At 45.1% G+C, this 25142-nt stretch overlaps 1 protein-coding gene across 1 annotated transcript in view; it reads left to right on the top strand.

Annotated features, from left to right (window-relative positions):
- Nucleotides 1-5113: 5113 nt before the first annotated feature.
- The window catches only part of R3HDM2 (R3H domain containing 2), a 125673-nt gene continuing 105644 nt past the window's right edge, over nt 5114-25142 (top strand). The window contains 1 exon segment of the mRNA XM_060252268.1: nt 5114-5439. The gene's annotated coding sequence lies outside the window, so the exon portion shown is untranslated.

The following is a 25142-nucleotide window of genomic DNA, read 5'->3' as shown; positions in this document are numbered from 1 at the left end:
CATTCTTTGAGGAGAGAGTCTTCATCGTCGGACTCCGAGGTTGGTACCGATGTTCCGGACAGGGCTTTGGAACCTTCGCCAGTGTCTCGTACCGCTGAAGATCTTCCCATTTCACCATCGGAGGATCTAAAGTCGTATGGGGGCCTGGTGAAGAGGATGGCACTCTCCCTCTTTCTCTGTTTGCAAGGCTGCCACCTGGTCCTCTCCGCATGCCTTTATGAAGCACTACGCGCTGGACATGCATGCTCAACAGAGGACTCATCTGGGGGCTGTGGTGCTGCAAGCTGTTTCTTCTGGTTGACCATCTTCCCACCTCCAGGTATGTCTTGCTTTCTAATCTCCCATGAGTGTGAAGCACAGAGACCACAAAGAAGTTAGACAGGTTGCTTACCTGTAACTGTAGATCTTCGAGTGGTTATCTGTGCATTCACACAGCCTGCCCTCCTTCCCCACTGCTGACGGTCTCCCTCCAGTAGGGGCTTCCAGCGGTCAGGAAGGAACTGGCAGGATCCTCGCGCTGGCGCTGGTGAGCATGCGCACTGGGACGCCTGCTCATGCCTGTTGGTGCCGAGCGTGAAAAAATTCCAGGCTTTTTAGGTACCGATTTGGGGATCAGCGCAGGTGCTCTATGTCATGAGTGTGAATGCACAGATGATCACTCGAAGGTCTACAGTCACAGATAAACAACCTGTCTTTTCCAAGGGACTCCAGGCCTCCCTGGAACCTTAAAAAAGAAAAGAAAAGACTTTGCTATATAAGAAGGGGAAAAGGTATTTCCTGTTAATCTCTCCAGCTACACTTAACTGCTGTTTGCCTTTATTCATGTCAAAAACAGTCCACAAAAAATTTCTCTGAGCGGCAGTTGTGTTTCAATTTATAGCTGCGTTCCGGCTAATTTCCTTTAATAAAACATCAAGGGCTTTCAGCAGAGTTCCTATGAAATGCTAGATGAATTGCCGGGTTGAAATGGGGGAAAAGTGATTGTGGGAGGAGGAAATGTTTTTTTCCCCAAGGTTGTGTGATGCTCTGATTTCTGTTATGCTGGTGATGGCTAGGTACTACCCACTTGGCCCATGATTCATACTCTGCCCACCTAGTTTTGTGTTTTTTAAAGTTCTGAGCCAGAATTCTTTGCAAGACAATAACCCCCCCCCCAAAACATGTACTTAAAAATGGAGTCTGAAAAATCAATATAGAAGAAGACGACCTTAGATTTATACCCTGCCCTTCTCTCTGAATCAGAGTTTCAGAGCAGTTACAAATCTCCTTTATCTCCTTCCCCCACAACAGATATCCTGTGAGGTAGGTGGGGCTGAGAGAGCACTTCCAGAAGCTGCCCTTTCAAGGACAACTGTTGGGAGAGCTATGGCTGACCTCCAGCAGCTGCAAGTAGAGGAGTGGGGAATCAAACCCGGTTCTCCCAGATAAGAGTCCGAGCACTTAACCACTACACAAACTGTTTTGCAGATCTGCTTATTGTGGTTAGACAGGCCAGTTTGCTATTCGGAACTTGATTTTCAGATTCATTTATTTATTTATTCTGCATGCATAGCAGCTGCTCTACCACTGAGCCACGGCCCCTCCTAACTCAAAGCTTCACCATTTGCTTGCCTAACTTGAGAAGGTAACCAGAAAACACCAAATATCTGCCTAACTCAATGAAGACAGTACACTAAATACATCAATCGCTAATAATATAAAGGTAAGGATAGTCCCCTTGGCAAGTACCAGTCGTTTCCGACTCTGGGGTGACGTTGTTATCACAGCAGTTTTTTTTCCAAGGTGGTTTACCATTGCCTTCCCCAGTCATCTACACCAGGGGTCCCCAACTCCCGGGCCAGGGACTGGTACCGGACCATGACCTGTTTGCAGCGGGCTGCACAACCTCACCGCCTCCCCACCATGGTGCCTTCTCCCCCCGCCCCTCCTGTTTTCAACATTTTAAGGCCAGGGAAGGGGCAGTGAAATGCCTCCCAGGCCAAATTCCCCCCCCCCCGCCAATCAGCTGATCAGCCGGGAAAACCACTGCAGCAGCAGCACTGCAGCAGCAGCGAGGGACGATGCGCTTGCCTCCTTCCCAGGGGGGGGGGGTCGGCCTGGGAGGAGCTTCATTGTCCCTTTCCTTGCCTTAAAATGGAGAAAACGGGGGAGGAGGAAGAGACGGTGAGGCTGTGGGGGGGGGGGCAAGGAGGGAGGAGGAAAACAGGAGGAGGAGGATATATCCAAGTGGATAACTGTGTTGGTCTGAAGCAGTAGAACAAAGTAGAAGTCAAATTGAACTTTTAAGAGGTGGTGAAGCTGCACGGGGGGAAAGAGGGAGGAGGAAACGGGGGGAGGAGGCTGCAAGGCTGTGTGGGGGGGACAAAGGAGGGAGGAGGAAACGGGGGCGGTAAATGGGGGGAGGAGGAGGCGGCGCCATGGGGGGTTGGAGGGACACCAAATTGGGTGCCCCCACCCTGCCGATCCTGGGGCCAAAAATGTTGGGGACTACTGATCTACACTTTCCCTCCAGCAAGATGGGTACTCATTTTACCAACCTCGGAAGGATGGAAGGCTGAGTCAACCTGGAGACAGCTACCTGAACCCAGCTTCTGCTGGGATCGAACTCAGGTCGTGAGCAGAGCTTCAAAGTAATTGTATTACACAGAAGTCCAAATATTGTAATGTGCACACTAGTGCCAATAAATACAAATAACATCCATGTACCGAAGCATCATAATGACAATACAAATCCTGTCTTCCAAGGAAAAAGTATTTACTTTGTTCAATAATCAAATATATATGGATGTGAATATTCCAAATGTGCATAAAGTTCTCAACAGAATTTCAATTGTTTTGAGCTCTTAGCCTGGTGGCTGCATGGCTCTAAATAAAAAAAATTAAAAATTAGAAACTATTTGTATTGGACACAGCCTTGAGGAACTTAAAGAAAAGGCTTGAGTTGTTTATTTGTGCATCTCTTGATAAAGATACCTATCAAATGGGAAGTATAATGATTGAAATTCCATTGAGAACTTATCTTTATACACATCTGGAATATTCATATTCATATCCATATATATATATATATATGTGTTGAACAAAGTGAGTACATTTTCCTTGGATGCCTGGATTTGTATTGTCATTATGATGTTTCAGTATATGGATGTTATTTGTATTTATTGGTACTAGAGTGCACATAAGAGTATTTGGATTTCTGTGTAATACAGATTTATTGTTTTGCATATCATTAGTGATTGATGTATTTAGTGTACTGTCTTCATTGAGCTGGGAAGAGCCCTGTGGCGCAGAGTGTTAAAGCTGCAATACTGCAGTCCTAAGCTCTGCTCATGACCTGAGTTCGATCCCCGGCAGAAGCTGGGTTCAGGTAGCCGGCTCAAGGTTGACTCAGCCTTCCATCCTTCTGAGATCGGTAAAATGAGTACCCAGCTTACTGCGGGGGAAGTGTAGATGACTGGGGCAAACCACCCCATAAAAAAGTGTAGATGGCAAACCACCCCATAAAAAAAGTCTGCCATGAAAACGTTATGAAAGCAACATCACCCCAGAGTCGGAAACGACTGGTGCTTGCACAGGGGACCTTTCCTTTCCCTTCATTGAGTTAGGCAGATATTTTGTATTTTCTGGTTGCTTTTGTCTTTCTCCTGGTCGCTGTTTGTTCCTGTACCTTGAGAAGGTAGCATTGACCTCCAGATAGATTGAGAGGCAGGGATACTGTCCACTTACTGCCTACACCACAGGTGGTGGTGTGAGCACTTTGCCTGGCGCTGCCAGCTGTCTTAGTGTTGTGCTGCATTCTCATGGCTGTTCTCTGTTCGTATTTGAGACATCAGTGGTCCTCACTCTGTGGCTTGCAGAAAACCACATTTGCACCATAAACTGGAAGAGTGTTATGACTTCTGAATGTCATGTATGCCACCTCACCAAATGCTCACATAGAATGATATAACAATTAAATATAGCCAGGGCTGTATCTACATGATTTTTCCGAGCCCTTTACTTCCATCTCAAGCATGGGATCTGCAGTTCACCTGTCCTCCAGTTGCTCCAGCAGCAGTTGTTCCAAAGTGGGAACCATCTGAGCATCATATGCCCCACTGGGCAATGGCCTTGCCTGCTTTCCTGAAATATGGGGGAGGTGCCACATTGGGGAATGGTTCTCAGGAGAGCCACGAGTGTCATGTCAATGAGCCACTGAGTCAGTATCACTACTGTATGCAGGACTGGATCTACATGTTTTTGAGGGGGGGGGGGCAAAGTTAAAAAATGATGCCCCCTTATGGGCCCATTCTATCTTATGGGCTCATAGAATAGAATGGACTTCATACCCAATTAGGTGCCCCCCCTGGTGGGACCTGGGGCAAGCGCCCCCTCTGCCCCTCCCTAGATCCGACCCTGACTGTATGTGCTAGGAGTGGGCAGAACTGTCTACTCTAAGTCACCTCTGGTGTGGGTTCAGAATACTCTGGGCAAATAGCTCTGGGCAGCATTAATTGGAGCCCCTTCCTGCTGTCCTCTTCTGCTTTATGCAACTGACCAGAACTCTAGGGGTTGGCACAGCAGAGCAGGTTGGCAGGAGTAAAGGGAAACCTTTAAGATTAGCGGGATAATCTCTCCAGCAATTTGACACAGTGTTGTCTGACACTTAAAAAACTCCCACCCAGACCTAAGTTGGTGCATTGAAAGATACTCTCTCCTCTTTAGAGCCCAGCACAGCAACCCTCTCTGCTGATCTTATAAATATATGGGGACGGACAGCCTGGTGGCTCTCTCCAGACAAAAACTTGAGCCTAGGAAAAGCAGATAAAGAGCATGGAGATACCGTCAAGTGGAAAGATTGCACATAATTGATTTGAAATCAAACACCAGGTGGATGTAAACAGCTGACTCATCTGCACCGGAATCCTCATCAGTGCCAACTTTGCATCTGTCTCCTGTTTGCATACTTTCTTTCAGCGCCCAGTGTGCATGGCATCTGTTAAAAAAAGCAGGGGGCGGGGAGGGAGAAGCTCTTGTTTTAATTTGGGTCCTTTCTCTTTATTGCCCTGCCGAGCGGTGGAAAAGGGGATGCTGTACCTTTAAATGCTTTCCCCAAGCCATGCGGAGGCAGTTCCGCTCAAGTCTTTGAATGAGGCAGAGAGAGGGGGTGTGTGGAAGTGGCCATTGGCAGAGCTCCGTATGCCATCCCTTCAAGCAGCTGAGGTCTGCTTCCTTCGGAGCAGCTTGTCAGAGCCAAGAGCTTGTCGTAGCAAAGGAGAGGAGTGTTCACTTTTCATTTGGGACTGGGGGAGGCAGGCAGGCAGGCATGCGAGTGGGAGGAAAAATGGATTCCGAGGTTCACAGCCTCCTGGCGAAATCTGCTCATGACAGTTCGTGGCAATGAGGTCTCCGTTTAGAAGGGGAAATAGATGACCTACTCAGAGTGCCGCTTCCACCAGGGTGAGTTTATTTTTAGAACAAAGTCTCTGAAGATTTTGGAATTTTTTTTGGGGGGGGGAGGAAAAAAAACCTCCCCTCAATTGCAGTGGATCTGGCTTTATAGCTGTTGGCCTGCTAGGTACGTCAGTGGGGGAATGCCTGCTGTTCTATAAAATTCTTTTTTCCCCTCTCCAGAATGGTTTTTCTCCTGAACAGGAGGCTCTCCTTTCATCTCCTCTCCCCTGCACGCTGCCCCCTCCGCCTCCTCCATTCTTGCACGGTCTCAGAGGCTCGTGTGTCATCAGCTTTTCTGCAATGATGCTGTGCATCCACCTAGAGGGAAGAAGGGAATCCCCTATAAACACGCTGTGCTCGTTCGTGTTGTTAAGGGGGACCCCACTGGACTCTTGAGAATGAATTTTTGCATTCATTCTAACTTGTGCTTGGTTTTGTAGAGAAGCGACCAAGCACTTCCGGCTGACATCGTTTATAAGCCCTGCAAGTCTCCCCCGCCCCGTACATTCAGATCCAAGGAAAGGTCATTGGCTATTGTGTTTGAACAGTCGCTTGACCAGCTTGCTCGCTGTGGAATGCAGTCAGGTTAAATTGGTGCCATTTCGTTTGCTAAAATTATATATTTTTTTAAGTTTTGCTGGGCTATCCAGGAAGGATTCCCTCATTCCGGGTCTGGATCCACTTCTCTCCGCTCTCCTCTTCCCTGTACCTTTCACTCCTGCAGCTGCCTTTTGCTTTAAAAAATTGTAGTCAGTCTTTGTAAACACAAAGATGGAAACGTGGCAGATGCTTTCCCAGCTTTCTAAGCTCAAAACAACTAATTTACAGATAAGGAGCGGGAGAGGAAGAGGAAACAAAATTTAAGAGCTGCCGCTGTTAGGTAGATCTAAAGTCCTCGGCGTTTACTTGCTCCTCGGCTTGCTTCAGTAAGTGGGTGTTCTGTTCAGCTCATGCTTACGAAACTGGTATTCATCAATGAAAGGGAAGGGGCTAAATTACCATTGCCTCCCCTTCTCACTTATTTTCAAACCCTGCTTGCAGTAGGTGGCATCTTGAAGGCACTTGAGAGCTAAACTGAGATGAGGTTTGTTTTTGCATGTTGCCCTCCTAAATGTCAGTCTGTGGTATCTTCTTTTTTGGTGTGTGACCATGTTCTGGAGATTCAGAGTAACTTGAATTGCTCGTGCTGTCTTTTTGTGTTCTAAACTGGTAAAAATCTAATTCATTCATTCTCTCCCTCTTCCCCCCCCCCCCATATATCCCATGCAATTTGCTACCTGTTTTATGAAGATTCTGTTATGCTGTTCCCCAATAATCTTTTTTTCTTTTTTTTGACTTTTTGTCCAGTTTTATCTTTAGTGCTAGGTATCCCATCTTTTCAATGGGCCCCAGAAGCCCATAACAGTTGGATCTGGTCTGTTGGCTTTAATGTAGCTAATAGGGGCTGTGTAAGTCGATTCTTCATGTTTTATTCTGCGTAGTGCAGGCATTGCCTTAGACTTCAAGAAGGAAAGAGTTAAGAGCTATTTTTATGGTTGGACATAATTCCGCCCCCCGCCGCCCCATGCCAGAAACAAACAGCTGCCCCTGTGTTTGTAAGCAGTCCCTGAATCTCCTTTTCCCCAACCCCCCCTTCCCCCATTTGCAGCAATAAAAACTGCTGCATGTCGAGAACTATCAGGGAGCAACCACACCTGTGCAGGAGAGGGTTAAAAGGAATTCCAATACAGTGTCGCACATCTTGACATTACAGAAGAGGTGGGTAACTTTCATGCTAGATTTTCAGGAAATCCCCATGGTGGACGGCCCCCTTAATCGTTGCCAGGAGACAGTTCTGACGTCACTGACAGCAGTTCCCGTCTGCATGTGGGTGTAGTTTAGCAGCCTTCAACAAGGAAATGGTAGCTGATGTGAAACTGGTAAATACGTGCTTATATGCTTTTTTTTTTTTTAAAGATACAAGCTCTGTTTCTTTCTCCCTAATGACCTTGCTTGCCACTGTCAGTTTTACAGGATTCATGCTTACAGCCGAATCTTCGCCTGCGACTTCTGTAGTGTTTTTGGCACGCCTGTCCTTAATGGCTGGATTAAACAGGATTCTCTTCCAAGGGTTTTACGTCATCCGAGGGGGGAAGCCCTTGCTTTGTGTTGGTGCATTCCCTCAGATTGGGAGGAGCATGGAGATGGTGGAGGAGGAGGAGAATAGAAAGCAGCGTGACCTTTTGGGATCTTTCAGATAACCTTTAAAACGGATCGAGAGCATAGAAAAGAAGCATCCTGGATTTCTCCTTACATAATGCCTAGATGAGGATGGGGAAATTTACCGCTTCAACAATGAGAAGCAAAATAAGTCTCATTATGTTATGTAAGAATGCTGTATACACCAAGGCTTGTCAGCGAACCTCCCCCTCCAAACCAAGACAGCAACAGTAACACGTGACGTGTTTATGTGGTTCCGTACCCCCTTCTTTTCCCCCAGTGAATTCATTGGTCAGTGCTTGAGAGCTCTTTCCCAGCTGTGGATCTTATGGCTTGCCGTGTCAGATGTCTCATCAGTACAGCTGCATTTTTGAGAATTTAATGTTAGGAAGTTTATTTAGTGTATGTGCCAGATTGCCTCATAATACAAAAGCTACTGACAGGATTGCATGAACGCTGTGAGGACCAGCCCAAAGGTCCATATATGCTAGCATACTCTTGCTTTTTTTTGTGAATAGTAACTGATTAGATGCCCCACAGAAATTCCAAAACAGGACATAACTAAACAGAACCACCTCCTAATTGTCTGCAGCATTTGGTAGCAATTTCAAAACATAGTGCTTCCAGTGGTGGCTCATACCAGTTGGTGTTTATCTTCCATGAACATAACTAGTTGTATATTTGTAAAAGTGTGTGTGTGTATGGGTCTGGGTGTGTGGAGAAACCTATGTGCATATGTGCACCCACTGTGGCCATTCTAACATCCTGCAGCCCAGAAATCTATAGATTAGGGGTGTCAAACATCTGGCCCATGGGCCAGACTGGCCCACCTAGGGCTTCAATCAGGCTCATGGGGCTCTCTTCTACCCCCTCCCTCCTCCTGTTCTCAGCCTTTGAAGCTCTGAGGTTGCCAAAGTTCCCAGCTCTTTCTTCCTTCTCTTTGCACAGGCCAAAGCAGAAAGCAAAGCTGCAAAGAAAATGCAGATTGAATTTTTCATTCAGACCTCTGGGCACAGCAGACTTGAATGGAAAATCCACTCCATGTTTTCTTTGTAATTTTGTCTACATTTTTCAATAGAGTGGAGCAAAAATTTCCAAGTTCCTATGGCCAGCTAAAGAGTTGTGTCCTTGCAAATCAAGCATTGATGCTTTGAGCCAGTTTTGTCTCTGCACAATGGACATGAGAACTAGTGCCTAGTGAGTACTCTAACTTGGGAACCCACAACCAAAGGGGGATATTACACTGGGGAGCCATTGCTAATCTGAGTAGGCCCCAGGGAGTGGGGAGAAGCTTGCAATGCTCTGCCATTCCATGTTTTTTTTTAAAAACATACATCTTTTATTAAGCATGCTAATAAACATTAACAGACATTCATGACATAGAACTCAAACAAACAAAAACAAATCCGACACATATCTACAAACCAAATCCCCATTCACACAAGGAGTGGAAGGGATCAAAATAAATTTCTGTTACTCCGTATCAAATCCTTTGCTTTTAACCCAACTATAAATGGGGTCCCATTCCTCTTTACATTTTTGAAAGTTACCATCTTTCAGTCTTGTGGACAGTAAATCTGACTCGGCAGCTTCTAACAATTTAGATACAAATTCCTCTCTATTGGGTATCTTAGGGGTCTTCCAGTATTTAGCATATAGTATTCTAGCTACTGTAACTATATGCAACAATAGCTTTATCCTTGTTTTGGGAATGTTTTGTCTACAAATGTTTAAAAGGTATAGCTCAGGTGTATGGCAAATTTTTATTTTTAAAATTTTCTGTAACCATATGTTAATTTGGGCCCAGAATTTTTTGGCATGTTCGCACTGCCACCATATATGAAATAAAGATCCCTTTGTTTCCCTGCATTTCCAGCACTTGTTCGAATATTTCGGGTATATTCTGGCCAATCTATCTGGGGTGAGATACCATCTGTATACCATTTTATAGAGATTTTCCTTAAGATCAGCGGATCTTGTTAATTTTAAGTTCTGTTTCCATAGTTTTTCCCACTCTGCCAAATCTATGTTAAACCCAAAATCTTTTAACCATCGAATCCAACCCTCTTTAACGGTCTCTCCTGGCATCTTAATTTGGAGTAACCATTCGTAAGCTTTGGAGATAAGCTTCTGCTTGGTCTGCATTAGTAAATCAAAATCATTTGGTTTTTTGGAGAAACCTTTTTCTTTGTCCTTTTGAAATCTTGATTTTAACTGACATTGTACCCACCAGTCCAATTTGGTAAGTTCTTCTACATTCAGAGTGTTTTTGTTGTCCAATAAACTTTCATAGTTGTGTTGATTTTCCCAAACATACAGATTCGGATGTGTCAAGGCCTCTATTGGGGACAGCCACAGCGGTGTGTGAGAGTAATACACCTTAATTTCCAGCCAAACTCTAAATAAAGATCATCTTATTTCATGTCTTAGGAACAAGCTAGATTTGGTAGGGTTACGGTACCACATATAATTATGCCATTCCATGTTTTACCAGGCTGAGAGCATTTTATATTTTTGGTTTCTGCTGTGATCCTTGTGCTTTTTCTTGATGTTTTATTTTTAAAATTGCATTGCAAAATCCCACTATTCCCCCACCTTTCCGTTTTAAACAAAATATTGCAAGAGTTTTAAGCACCTTTGTATTTTAAGTTAAAAAAATATTATCTTTAATTGTGTTTGCCTGTGTCCTTTATAAAGTCTTTATCACCGCTATCTGGCATAACATTTTAGGACATGCATGGCTCGGCCCCACAAAGTCCCATTTATGTCAGACCGGCTCTCCTAACAAATGAGTTTGACACCCCTGCAAGATATGATTTATGCCTTAAGCAGAATCATATGGGGACAGATTCTGCAACTCCCTTCCTCTAAATGAGGAGTCATCATTCAACACAGGTTCACTGCCTGGCTGGCTTTCAGGTTTTTCTGCATGTCTGTAGGTATGCAACCGGTTCACATACAACTTCTTTATAAGCGACATTGGTGTGAACCTTTAGATGTTATCTAAAGGTCGTTGTTTATTACAAGTGTTTTGGGAAGTCAGTCAGGGTGACTTACTTTTGAGATCCTCCTCAATGTGCTGACTGCCAGATCCTATCCAAATAGTTAAAATTGCTACTTGGATGAGTTTACCTTTTCCCCTGCAGATTTTCTTCCCTCTGGGAGTAGCCACATAATACCCTCGGTTTTGAAAGTACAACACCCCCCCCCTCAATTCAGGCACGTGAATTGTCCAAGTGTTTCAGAAGTGATCCTGTCACTGTAAAGCTTTCTGGGTGTTGTATTAATATCTGGAAACAATATTCCCTGCACTCTGTTCATTCTTTTTATTTTATGCCGGGTTGAACCCTGAGATGGATTCCATGGCAACAGCCACTCCTCCGGTGTCAGCAGAACATAATGTTTTGAATCAGAGCTGCAAAGCCAAACGTAGCTCACGAGCCACATATGATGTACCTTCTGTTTTGCTTCCTGTCTGGGACTAAAAAAATAAAATAAAATTAGAAAGGTTAAGGGGAGGGATAAGGCAGCTATTTTCTCTTAGTTAACTCTCACGGCTGTGAAGGAATCTAGCTCTGCAGTTTCCTTGGATTATTTTTTGTAGGCTTCTATATTAATACTAACTTTCCCCCACTGATATCGGTTAAAATGAAAGTGTTTCTTGATTTTGTGTTGTCATCATAACACAAAAGGAACTGGCTGCTTTGAAGCTCATCTTTGACACAGAACCCTCTAAGAGGGGGTGTCAAACATGTGGATTGGGGGCCGAATCAGGCCCCCAAACAACTGGCTGTCATCTGCTTCCTTCTCCCCCTCTCTTGCTTTCTTCTGCATAACAGCTTGCTTTGCAAGGCTTGCCTCATCCCACAGGAACTACAGAGCAAAACCTCTATTTTCTCCATTGACTGAGGATCCTCCCTTGGGAAGGAAGGGGGGGCAGAGCTTGCTTTGTCAGACTCTCTCAATCGCACTGCAGAGCTACTGAGCCAAGCCTCTCTTTCTTCTATTGTCTGAGGCTTCTCCCCCTCCTGGTCCCCTGGGGAAGGAAGGAAAGAGCCAGAGCTTCATTTTCCCAGTTTCCTGGCTCCCATGGGAGAAATACAAAGAAAGCACCTTTAAGACCGATGAGTGCTAATGTTTTAAGCATGTTTTAGAGGTGGGTTTTTTTAAAAAAAATCTTTAATTGTGTTTGCATCCTTTACAAAGTTTATATCTCTGCTACCTAATCTTAAATAGGTACACCTGGCCTGACATGGCCCAGCCCTACAAGGTCTCATTTATGTCAGATCCATCCCTCTTAACAAATGAGTTCGACACCCCTGCTCTAAGAGAAGAATGGATTTAAAATATCTTGGTTTTCAAATGTTGTTCTCCCAAGCTAGACACTGTGTTTAACATTTGCCACCAATCTATCCATCTGAAGGTTTGTTTTTTTTAAAAAGTTATTGCTGTATTATTCATGTAGGATGAAAAGGTAAACGTTCAGTCTGGAACATAGTGGCATGCTTTTCTCTTTTAAATTACCTGGTAAACAAGTGGATCTGGGAAAGTGCAGTCAGGCTCAAGAACATGTTATAATGTCTCATTTTACTAAATACTGCAAAATACAATGAGCTAGGTTGTGGCAGGATTCCTAGTCCCCCCTCCATTCCTGTAAAGACGCTTCCAGCTAGAAGATCTGTTGGGCTCGCTGATTCAGCACATGTGGCTGGTGTTGATCCCATTTAGTCCAAATAGCAAACAGGGAGGTTAACAATGCCATCATGAGTGCTACACTTCAAATATAGTGTGATTGAATCTTTGTATCCATCTTAAATGAACATCCTCATGACAGTACCTGAAAACAGGATGCCACAAGGTCACTGGTTGCCCATTTTTTTGTGTTAAAGCACCATCAAAACACAGCCCACTGATGGCTGGCGACCCCATAGAGTTTTTAAGGCAAGAGACTAACAGGTGGGCGTAACTTTGTCTTCCTCTGCGTAGCAATCTTTGACTTCCTTGGTGGTCTCCCATCCAAATATTGACCAGGGTTGACTCTGCCTGCTTAGCTTCTGAGATCTGACAAGATAAGGCTGGCCTGAACTACCCAGCTGTCCATTACCCAGTGATAAATGCATCTTTTCAGCTGCTGAAAACTGAACTGCTGTGAAATCAACGGACTGCAATGTTATGGCCGGCTTTCAATGAAACCGCACCAGCATTTGGCCCACTGTGGCTTGAATGCTGTTCTACTGCAAACCCCTTCTATCATATCTATCTACTCATACTCCTAGTCAGGGCTCTTTTTGCAGAAAAAGCCCAGCAGGAACTCATTTGCATATTAGGCCACACCCCTGGTAGAACAGTGTTCCTGTGGGTTCCTGCTAAAAAAAAAAAAAAGCACTGCTCCTAGTTTAGTACTTTTCTTTGTGTAATGCAGGATGCTGCCATCTGTAGTCTAGCCGAGGTATGCCTCCTCCGTTTCTGTTAAAATTCCTAGGTTTCATTTGACCTTTGCTCTCCCCCCCCCCAACTTCATTACTTATTAGCTAAGCTGTCATCAGGAATCTACTAACACCTTTTGAGTGTGTGTGTGTGTGGGGGGGGGAGATTCAAATTGAACGCCAATTCAAAGAGAAATCTGAAGTTCTTGTGAATTTTCATGTCCTAAATAGCTCTTCACAATGACAGTTGAGCTATTAAGGCCCTGCTTTGGGTGTCCTCACTTTTTGAAGGTGGATGGGAGAGAATCTGAGAGAGGCCCTTTTTGCGCCAAAATTATGGAACTCCCCTGCCCAGGGAGATTTGTTTCTTCTTCTTCTATCTCCATCTTCCACCAGCAGGTGAAGACTCCTTTTGTTTTGTCTAGCATTCCCTCCACAATCCCATCTTTCTGTCTTGTGTTTTCATTTGCTGCTTTCTGGCTTATAAATGTGTTTTAGCTCTGGCTTTAAATCGGTGTTATGATGTATTTTATTATGCTGTTTTAATTGTTAGCTGCCTCAATGGCCCAGATTGGACAGAAAGGCAAGATACAACTATTGTTAAATAGACTTTACAATTGAAATAACTGTGGCTATTGGAACAATGATAAGATGTGGCCACTACCTTCTTCTCTTCTTGTGTTAAGGAGCCAGTCACATGACACTAGCAGCAGGGTGAGCACAGCGGAGGGAACATTTACAGTTATACCACTGCAGGAGCTGGATGTTAGTTGGCATGTGGACACAGGAAGCTGCCCTATGCTGAATCAGACCATTGGTCCATCACAGTTAGTATTGACGACTCAGATAGCAGCAGCTCTCCAGGGTCTCAGGCAGAGGTCTTTTACAATCTGATCCTTTTAACTAGAGATGTCAAGGATCGAACATGGGACCTTCTGCATGTCTAGCAGATGCTCTGCCACTGAGCCATAGTTCCTCCTGTGACCCCACCGCCATCGCTACCCCTCTGTGAAAAATCATAGGACACTTGTTGCATATCTGCTTACTTAAAATGTTTATATAAGCCAACTTCCACCCAAAAAAGCGAACATCAAGGCAAAAACACATGCAGCAAAATGATGACTTCCGCAGGACTGTTCCATATGTTACAGAACTTGCTTTGCCATAGGAAAGCACATGCATGGACGCACGTGTGCATCTCGCTCCATGTTTTTGTACCAGGAGAAGCTAAATCTGATACCAGATTCCAGTTTCCCTAATGCAAGATGAATGCATGAAATAAGAAACCTACAGATTTGTTGGCTGGCTGACAGCCAGTAGTGGCTTCATGATCATCCTGTCAACAGCTCTGCCCTGTGCCCTTTTGCTCCCACTTGGGCTTGGCCTTTTTGATGCCATTGGTGGTGCTGTGTTAGAGGAGGTATTTTTACACAACCTGTTCTAAAGATGTTGGGATTCTGTGAGCAGCCAACGCAACATCTGTCCCGATTCATAGAGTTTGCAGACCCAGCTTGTTTCCACGGATGTCTGCTGTGACTTGAATGATTTCAGCCTCATGAGAATCCAGCCAGCCCAACAACTCTGCAGCGGCCATAATGTTGGTGTCTTCATTAGATGTGCTTCATCACTGGTAGCCATGCTAATTAGTGGAGCTGTCCACACCTGGGTAACAGAAGACCCTCCGTGTTGGAGTTTCCAGGCTATTTGCTCTCACAGCTGGACTGAGAGCAGAGCGCAAAGGGACTGTCTCACCAAAGCTCCACTGTAGGCCAAGAGCATCTCTTCTGCCTCCGTGTGAAGTCAGCGCAAAGATGGATGCAAGATGTTCCTGCAGTATCGAGATAAAAGGAGGCCGTGCTTCGCTTGACAGCAGCAGAGCAGAAGTAATGTTGGGGCGAGATCGAGTGGGCTCTTAGTGCCTCTAGTCAGCCACTGTTTCAGATTCAATTTTGTGTTCCTGGAGGGCATATTGCTGTTTTCCTAGCACAGGATGAATGCCAGGCATTTTGTTTAAGCACTCGTTGTTAGAAAGAGCTTGGAACGTGGAATGGAAGAGGAATATAATTGAGCCTATCATCTCTGAACCCGTGGTTTGTAAGGGTAAGGCAGACGTCCCCAAGGAAGTATTAACAGTGTTTGGAGATCATTTTTGGGTGCGTATTTGATGTTAAAATGTGACAGCACATTGACGGAGATCAGTAGCCAGCAACAACAGTTTTAGCTTTTGGGAGGGTATTCTGGCGTCCCTTCTGTTGCAGAGGTGAGGGGGGAAAGGTTTGATGGGGCAGGTGAGAAGGGAGAGCTGGCTAGCAGGAGAGTGCCTTCCCTCTACGTGCAGCATCAGGGTGGAGAGGAAAAAGGCCATATAGGGGCCTGTGTCTGTTCCTTCTCCCCTTTTCTAAGGTGTCGTCTCTTCTTATTCTGCATTAATATATTTTTAATTTTATTATTTAATTCATTCATTTGTACCCTGATTTTCTCCCCAATTGGGGGGGTGGGAATCCAAAGTGGCTTACATGGCTCTCCTCCATCTTGTTGTCACAATACCTCTGTGAGGCAGACTGAGAGAGTATGACTGGCCCAAGTTCACCCAGATTTGAACCTTTTCCAGAAACTAGTCTGACACTCTTAACCATTAGACCACACTGGCTGTCTCATTTGCATGAGAAGTTTTCCTTTTGATGATTTTGTACCAAGAAGGAATATAGAGAGAGAGAGGAGGGGAGGGATAGAGGGAAGGGAGGCAGGAATGTTAAGCTTTTGTAAATTATTTTCTTTCTTCCCCTTCATTTTTGCCTGTTAAAAACAATGGGAAAACTTGGCAAAATAATAAATGTAAATTAATCATGAGTGTCTTTCAGATGTACTGAAAGACATGTACTGAAAGACATTCCAGAGGGCAAAATGTGGCAGCGAACAAAGAATTCAAATAATCAAAAGGCTGTGATAGTTAAAAGTTCAATTTTGTATTTGAGGGCAAGCATTCTGTAGATTACTCAAAGCAAATCCACAAGAATTCAGTCTAGGTTTATGATCAGTGCAGTGTGGCCAATCACTTGACCCATTTCAGGAGCTCACCCTATCAAAAACCAGTTCACAGAGCTTCGGAAATATGTACAGGATCCCAAGTGCAGTAACAGTCCTGCAGTTTCCTGCTGCTAATTGAACTTGAATTGCTCCTCATATGTATGCCAATCATCTCCTGTGATTAAAAGGTTTAAAAAAACCAAAAAACCCCCCAAGAGCTGCAATGGAAAGCTTCCCCAAGGGAAGGGCACGTTTCCACAGATGCACATGTCTTTGTTTCAGTGGTTGAAGAGTCTTATAGAGGATTGAGAGCCATGATACTTTAGCTTTGTCAAGAAACCAACACTTTTCACTGCAGTCAGCCGGAGTGTTTGTTCTAGGAGGAAGCTGAGCATTGTGGCTTTCAAGGCTCTTGAGGGTCTTGAACCACTGAAATCAATAAGGAGTGACGCATTCCATGACTTCCGTTTTATGATCTTTGAGTCTGTTCACCGCACTGTGCTCTTCCATTATCTTTGTTTGCACAGAGCATACTGTCGTTTCCCTGTTTGCATATTATTGCAGGGTCCCGCAACCTTTTGGAGCCTGTGGTCACCTCTGGAATTCTGGCAGAACATGGTGGGCACCGCCACAAAATGGCTGCCATAAAATGGCTGCTACAGGAGGTGGAGCCAGCTACAAGATGATTGCCTCAGTTTACCCTCAGTCACCCAGTGAAGATCCTTGAGCTGTGATGGAAGCTGTTACCAAAGTAATGTTTTAAAAAAAGTCTGCACAGCCAATCAGATCTCCAGCGGCCTGTCAAAAGCCTTGCTAGGCAAAACCCCCACCTGGCTTTGCCCACTTTCTCAAAACATTTGGCAGGCACTAGTGAATCCATAGGCATCATGTTGGGGATTCCTGTATTACTGGTTTGATATTATTCATGACTGTGGGGCATTTTTGTAGCAGGAACACCTTTGCATATTAGGCCACACACCCCTGATGTAACCAATCCTCCAAGAGTTTATAGGGCTCTTAGTACAGTGCTTACTGTAAGCTCTAGGAGGATTTGCTACATCAGTGGTGTGTGGTCTAATATGCAAAGGAGTTCCTGCTACAAAAAATGCCCTGTGTGATAGCTAGCCTTTATTGTAGTCATCCCTAACCCCAGGATCCTCTCCCCTAACTGTTCCTGATAAGTGCAGAGTTTGTGGGGAAATCATTTTTTCACTCTGCCATTCAAAAGCCATGAGTCTCTTGCTTACTTTTTCTTTATCCACAAAATGTGGCCTGTAGTGAGAAACAACTCTTCCCTTGAACCCTTTCAGTGACTATGTCGCACAAGCAATGTTGGCCAGGTCAGCCTAGGCCCTAGAGTGTAAATAACTGCGTAAACACAGTTGGTGAGGTTCCCTGGGAAATGAATTTTACAGAGCAGGGGGCTACTGTTGGAATGGCCCTGTAACCATCATAAAGGACCCTTAGAGAGTATTTTGAGAGCAGGTATGGCTTGAAGCCCCGTGATGCAGAGCGGTAAGCTGCGGTACTGCAGTCCAAGGTCTGCTCACAATCTGAGTTTGATCGTTCAGGTAGCTGGCTCAAGGTTGACTCATCCTTCCATCCCTCTGAGGTTGGCAAAACGAGTACCCAGCTTGCTGGGGAGGAAAGTGTAGATGACTGGGGAAGGCAATGGCAAACCAACCCCAAAAAAATCTATCAAGGAAATATCATGATGTGACATCATCCCTTGAGTCTGGGTACTTACACAGGGGACTACCTTTGCCTTTTTTATGGCTTAAAGTACCTTGGTTCCAATCCATTTAGAGCCGTAAGGTAAAATTCTTTAGGTTGGGCATTCCTATGAAAGCTGTTATTGGTAATGGGTTTGTTCCTTCTTAAAGAGCCCCATAGCGCAGAGTGTTAAAGCTGCAGTACTGCAGTTCTAAGCTCTGCTCACGACCTGAGTTCAATCCCCGGTGGAAGCTGGGTTTTCAGGTAGCTGGTTCGAGGTTGACTCAGCTTTCCATCCTTCCGAGGTCGTAAAATGAGTACTCATCTTGCTGATGGGAAAGTGTATGACTGGGGAGGGCAATGGCAAACCACCCCGTAAAAAGTTTGCTGTGAAAATGCTGTGAAAGCAACGTCACCCCAGAGTCGGAAATGACTGGTGCTTGCATAGGGGACCTTTCCTTTTCCTTATTCCTTTGCCAGTCCAGCCTCCCCTTTGCAGACTGCTGACCTCTCCCAAGTTCCTCCCACTTTGTGAAATGTGGCCTGCGGATTGTGCTGCTCCCTCCCCCCTTTGCCAAGTTCTAATGAAAGTGATGGAGGCCCATAGAGGTGACACTTCAGCACTCCTAGCTCAGTAGAACTGAGGGTTCCAAAATGGCTCCAGCTCCTTTTGCTCCTTTTTGGATTTATTTTTTTGAAGCAGTGGGGTTGTTTTTTTTTAAAAAAAACTTTGTATGCATCGGATATGAAACATCATTCCTGATGAGTGATGAGGGTTGTTTTTTTGTTTTGTTTTGTTTTGTAATTGCAAGTATGCCAACTCATTACTTGGCAGGGGTGTTAGTGAGATGACATGCTCAGTTGAAGTAATTGAAAAGCCTCTATGAGGAACATTGCCTGATGTGGGAAGCGATAGTGTGCTTTGATGGCAATTTCACACATGCTTATTACAAAACGATAATTCCAGTTATTACATAAATAGTATAATGTGGGAATCCATTCCTCCTTCCTCATAGGTTGTTCCGTCATTGGTCTTTTCCCATGCGATAGCCAAATGAAGTAGGATTATCTGTGGGAGAACACATAGTTATCCAGTCTTGATCCAAGAGGTGAACAGGTGGAATTCCAAATAGTTCAGTGGTTATAGGACAAGTACAGATCTCTTGCAGAGAACTGTAAAAGTTGCTTTAGAACTGAGAGCCAGTGTGGAGTAGTGGTTAGAGTATCAGACTAGGATCTGAGAGGCCCAGGTTCGAATCCCCACTGTGCTGGTGAAGCTTACTGGGTGACCTTGGGTCAATCACACACTCTCAGCCTAACCTACCTCACAGGGTTAAAATGGAGGAGAGGGGAATAATGAAAGCCATTTTGGTTCCCCATTGGGAAGAAAGAACGGGGTAACAAATGCAGTAAATAAAAACAAATAATAAAATTGTTTTATGAAGTTCCCTAGCTTTGCATTGTCTACCTCTCCCATCACTGTATCGCTCACTGCCTCGTTTACTTGTCGATCCCCAGCTGACATCCAACCTAGCATGGCAGTGCATAGTGAAAAATTCTTTGAGCAAGAACCTCTTTGCTTCTCTGCTGTGTATAACAGTTCTTCATTAGACTGATGTTCAGTAAGTAAGTAGCTGCAATTCTTCTGCAGACATAGATTCCAAGAAACAATTAGTACAAACTCTATCCCCCCCCCCCCCTCCCAAAGCACTAAGATAGGTACTCACACTGTTCTCTCACTGTCTCCTGGCCTTAAAGCCAGGATGGGCAAGTGGGGTAGGAGTCTACCGTAATATAATGTGCCAAGAATGGAAGGCAAAGTAATGTACTGCGATGGCTCCCATTTAAACAGCTGGGACAAGTTCCAGCACGTAGGAAAGAGCCAAGCTGCACAGACATGCAAATTAGTGGAAGGAAGGGATAGGCAGCGTGCATCTTGATGGCTCTCTCAAGGAGATTAACTGCTCACTGCAGGCCAGTGGCAAAACTGCATCTCTGCACCTGAATCTCTGCCACTTAGCACTGTTAAAAGTCAGCACTTCGACACTGGGGCTCAAACCACAGCGACTTGGGGAAACAGTTCATTTCTTCGAAACGTCAGGCAAGGGTTCAGCTTTTGCACTGCTACCCATTTTTCGTCCCAAGGAGGGGAACTGCATGAGAGACCGGCCAAGGAAACCTTGCATCAGCAGGATGAAGCAGGTCATCTGGTTCTTCAACCCTATGAAGGAGTCTGGGTATGCCTTGTTCATTCATCTGAGCCTCATGGGAGGGCTGTTCTCTCTGGCTGCAAACTGTGTGATCTTTCTGCGTTATTCCCCTTCCTGCCTCTTCCCACCTGAGTCTGCACAGGAGCTGGTTCTGACATTTCCCCAGCTTTCTCCACCCTGGCCTGGAGAAACCATGCTCTTCTGTGGCCTTGCATTTTGGATTTTCAGTTTGGCTTGTGTGTGGGCTGCCTTTGAAACGGTAGCGCCTTGTTTGCTTTGAAATTCTGTTGCACGACAGACACGTGCAGCACTTTTCAGTTTAAAAAAGGAAACTTAGGAACATGGATAATACAGGGGGGTGGGGGGGTGGAACTCTCATCTTGTTGCTCACAGTGATAGAGCTTGTTGCCATGGAAGCATGATTCAGATTGGCTGACCCGGAGGCCAATGAAGAAATAGAAAACAAGAACGTCGTCATGTAACCTTGCAAGGATGTACTAATTCAGCAAGATGTGACGTTAATACCAAAACCTTATACGGAGTTGTAGAACTGAAGTGCTTGGGCAGCAGAAGGGTTGCTGTAGTTCCCTTTTCTTCCTTCAGCAGATATTTTCGTTACATAAAGAAAATATGTATAAAAAAAAAGTTTCTGCCATTTTTGAGTCTCCTGAACAGGTACAAGGGAGGCCTCACGAGAACTAATTTTTTTGACTGCTAGAGTCTTGTACCGTGGCATGTTCTGCGTGCACTTGTTCTGGGATTTGCTGATGGGTTAGCACATCAGCTAACCTCTGGAATACATGGTTTTCCTCTGAGCAATACTCCCTCTAAGCTATGGAGTCTTGTGATCAAAAATTCTACTTTGTGAGCTACTGACATGAAAGTTGTGAACTACTGCATAGATCAGTTTGCTCTGGAGCCATTTTTGTGTGAGCTGGAGGCTAAAAAACTGTGTACTAGCTCACACTAGCTCAGCTTAGCGGGAGCACTGCCTCCAAGTACTTCAAAGTCGTGTTCCATCCTCTGGAAGGAATGAACGAGTATATTTTCAATTTCACAGTTTGCCTATAAATTGGATGACTAACAAGTCTTACAGATGTGTTAGGCTTTTTTCTCTCTGGATGTTTGGTGACAACATTTTACAGTTCTGGAAGGTACATTTTTCTAAGATCGTCAGTGAACTGATAACTAAATATTGTTGCAGAGTAGGAGTTTGGGTGGCATATGTGGATAGAGCCATAACAACAGAGATACTGCAGATAGGCTAGGTCAGCTTTGAGTCTCGAAAGCCTGTATCCTGGAAATCTTAGTCAGCCTCTCAGATGCTACTGGATCCAAATCTTGCTCTGCTAACTGCAGACTAACATATATACCAGGGGTGGCCATACTGTGGCTTGGTAGCTGCACATGGCTCTTTCACACATTTTGTATGGCTCCCGAAGCCCCCACCACCTCATCCCCCAGCTTGGAGAAAGCATTTGTCTCTTTAAATCAATTAGCCAAGCCAGCCAGCAGCTTGGAGAATGCATTTAAAGTTGCTTTCTTTCCATCTCTTCCTCCCTCCTCCATCTTCCTTCCTTCCTTCCCTCCCTCCCTTCAAACATCTGACATTCATGTTTTGCGGCTCTTGAACATCTGACATTTATTTATGCAGTTCTTACATTAAGCAAGTTTGGCCACCCCTGATATATACCCTCTTGAAACTACCCTTCTGTGGAGAGTTGGTGTGATGTAGCAGTTAAGAGTGTTAGACTAGGACATGGGAGCCCCAGGTTTGAGTCCCCACTGATGCAGGGGAAACTTGCTGGGTGACCTTGGGCCAGTCACACACTCTCAGCCTCACCTACCTCTCAACCTTTTTGGCATGGGGATCCAAGATTCGAAATTTACTTGATATGATGACCCATCCTGAACTGGCTCAGGGGGTTTTTTTTGCATCCTGGGCAAGCCATGGCCATCACCCATCTAGTTTAGCATTCCGTTCTCTACAGTGACTAACCAGATGCTTTTGAGAAACCAACAAACATCGCACAAAGGTGCAGCTGCCCCCTGCTGTGAATCCCAAAGAAGTGGCATTCCAACATACACAGCTTTTGTATGTGAAAGTTACATTCTAGCCCAGGGGTGGCTAAACTTGCTTAATGGAAGAGCTGCATAGAATAAACGTCAGATGTTTGAGGGAAGGCAGGCAGGCAGGCAAATAGATCAGGGCAGGGAGAGGTGGAAAGAAAGCAACTTTAACTTTAAATGCATTCTCCAAGCCACTGACTGCCTTGTCTTGGAGGAGTGATATAAAGACATGAATGCCTTCTTCAAGCCAGCTGACAGGGCAGTGAGGGGCTTTTGAGAGCCTACAATGTGTGTGGAAGAGCCACATGTGGCTCCTGAGCCACAGTTTGGCCACCCCTGCTTTGGCCTCTGACCATCTTCTCCTTCTCCATTACTCTCTTTAATCTGCAAGATTGTCACACTCTAGTGACTCTCAGGACTCTTTTTACATGATTAACATGTATATGCAGTGGGAAAAAAAATTCAGCTAATGTATGACATGGCAGTTACTGTTTCCAGGGTCAGGTCTTGGTTTCCAAAATACAAAAGAGCAATGGAAGAGGTCAGGGGTGGCCATTAAAGAGAGCTGGCCCTTGACTCACTTTTGGGGTTCCGACCCACAGTTGAGAAACGTTGGCTGAAAGGAGGACTGCTTCCTTAGCCCTATACTTGTGTTCCTCTGAGAGGCATCTATCTGACTGACTGTTGCTGGAAACAGGTTGTTGGACTTCTGGTGTAAACCAGCCTTCTCCCCCTCTCTCTCTCTCTTTCTCTTTTAAAGAGGAGGACTCAAAGGAAAACTCCCAGTCACTGCTGCCAGGTTGGTAGTTTTGGAGGGGGACTCCATGTTACATTTAACATTTGCAGGACTACTGCAGTCTATGTACAGCTGTTAGCAAAAATGGTTGCCATATGTACAGTTCCGCCTAATCTGTGCAACATTTCGCTTCCTCCCACTGCAGCTATGTCTAGCAGAGCTTAGTCTTGTGTCATCTCAGTGTAACTCAGATCCCCTTCCCCCACTCCACGGGGGTGTGCGTGAGAGAAAAATGCAGAAATTTGTTTTATCACTCCAAAAGCTAGATTCTATTAGGATTGCCCACACCGCGTGCCTGCTTCTCCATCTGGATCGATTAGTCCAGTGTCTGGAAATGGGCAGGAATATTCCTGTTCACTGCCGAATAAAGCAGTTTTAAGGTTGAACCCCACATGTTTTTGCTTCGAACCTCTCAGTAACCATTCAGCTGGGGAAAGTTCAAGGGAACATCCCTCAAAACAGAACTTTTCCCATGTTGTCTTTTTATTGTTGTGACTGTAATGGGTCACCCTTAGAGAGAACTTGGCCTCTCACAGTCAGTGGGTCCTTGGACATGACTGAATGACATTGGCTGCTCTCTGCAGGGTTTTTGAAGATTGTTTGCTTTGGGGCCTGATCTTAATGGTGTAGGCCAGCCTGATCTCATCAGATCTTGGAAGCTAAGCAGGGTCAGCCCTGATTAGGACTTGGATGGGGAGACCACAAGAAAGTCCAGAGTTTCTTCGCAGGGGCAGGCAATGGCAAAACCATCCCTTGCCTTGAAAGTCCCATGATTTGACAGCACTTTCCATCTGCTTTGGGGGAAAACGCAGGGGTATTGGTAGATGCATTGTGTTCCCTAAAGGAAACACCTGGTTTCCTTATTCCTGTCTGTTTCACTTTGGGGGTGGCCAAGTGAAGGAACAGTTCCTGTCTTTCACTGCCATGGAGTCAGGTGGTAAACAGCCAGTTTGGTCTGTGTGCCATAACTAACCTTCTCCAACCAGTCTTAGCTCTTCAAAGTAAACAGCAAATATCTCTCCTCTACTCCTTCCTTCCTTCTTTCCCTCCCTCCCTCCGATTTGCAGCTTGAGGCTTCCTCGATAACCCATCTACGTAATTTGTTTTATGCGCCCATTGAAAAGCTACTGACATCGCTTGTTGTCCGACCACTGCCCCTTCTCGGTCTTCGTGAACTTTAGCTTTCACCGCTAGTCCTGCTTGCCACAATGGATCATGTCAACCCCCTCCTCTGCTCCCGCCCGCGCTTGTCCTGAGGGAGCGAGGCTGATTCATTCACACAGAAAAGAAAACCTCTTTCTCCTCCTTCCGAGAAGGAGCCTTTTTTTTTAATGAGAAACTTCAGCGGTGCAGACGAGACTGCTGCTTTTAATTTGCCTGCTGGGAGAAATAATTCATTGGGAGTTCATTGTGGGGTTTTTTTTTTTTTTGCTAGCTGTTAAAACAGTAACCAGACTGTTGTGAATGAGGACTGTACGTAGCTAGCTCCTTCAGTGCCTTCCCATTGGGATGGGGCTAGTATCCATCTTGTGGCGTCACTAATAATCAGGCAAGACCATTCCTTTCAATGTTGCTTCAGCTATGAGCAGGGAGGGATAGGGTTGGAGATTACGCTGGATGCCTTGGAGAGCTTTGAGTTGCAAAATGGTAGCTGTTTGGCCTTCCTTGTATGAAAATAATCATGTAATGAGAAAAAAATATAAGATGCTTGCTTTCAGAACTACTGGCTGTTGGTGAATCCACGATAATTCTCTGGGAAGTATTAAGATTGAGCTCTTGCCGAAAGGGCTCCTGCGTTTGAAAAATCCTTCCACCTAGCTAGTGGCATCCCAAAAAAATAAATCACCAGAAAGTAATTCCTCTGGCATGCCGCTTAGCAAAGATAAAATCTGCCTGAAAACTCTGCTTTGCCATGGATTGCAGATGTTTTAAATGTAGCATTTTTTCCATGTGGTGATGTGAGTTCCCTGTTGGCTTGCTTTTGGCCATCTGAGTCTCTAGGGCTTTGTATGAGGATGGGAAAGATTACATGTTTCAAATCCTCTCCAAGGCTCAAATACTCCCTGCAGGTGGAAAGCTAATGTGGCAGAGAGGCAGTGTTGATGCCTGATATACTAGCTTTCCATGAGCAAGGGTTTTTCCATAAATGAGTAACATGTGGCCTACAACTTCCTTTCTGTGCAGCATTCATAGAACAGTAACATGTGGTTTCTGGGTGTTTTATAAAACCCCACAAGGAAGGTGACCAGAACAAATTGCCCAGGACAG

Source organism: Heteronotia binoei, chromosome 13 (genome assembly GCF_032191835.1).
Source record: "Heteronotia binoei isolate CCM8104 ecotype False Entrance Well chromosome 13, APGP_CSIRO_Hbin_v1, whole genome shotgun sequence".
NCBI classification, from domain to species: Eukaryota; Metazoa; Chordata; class Lepidosauria; order Squamata; family Gekkonidae; genus Heteronotia; species Heteronotia binoei.
Note: the sequence above shows the minus strand (reverse complement) of the source record. Positions and strands in the feature narration are given on the sequence as shown.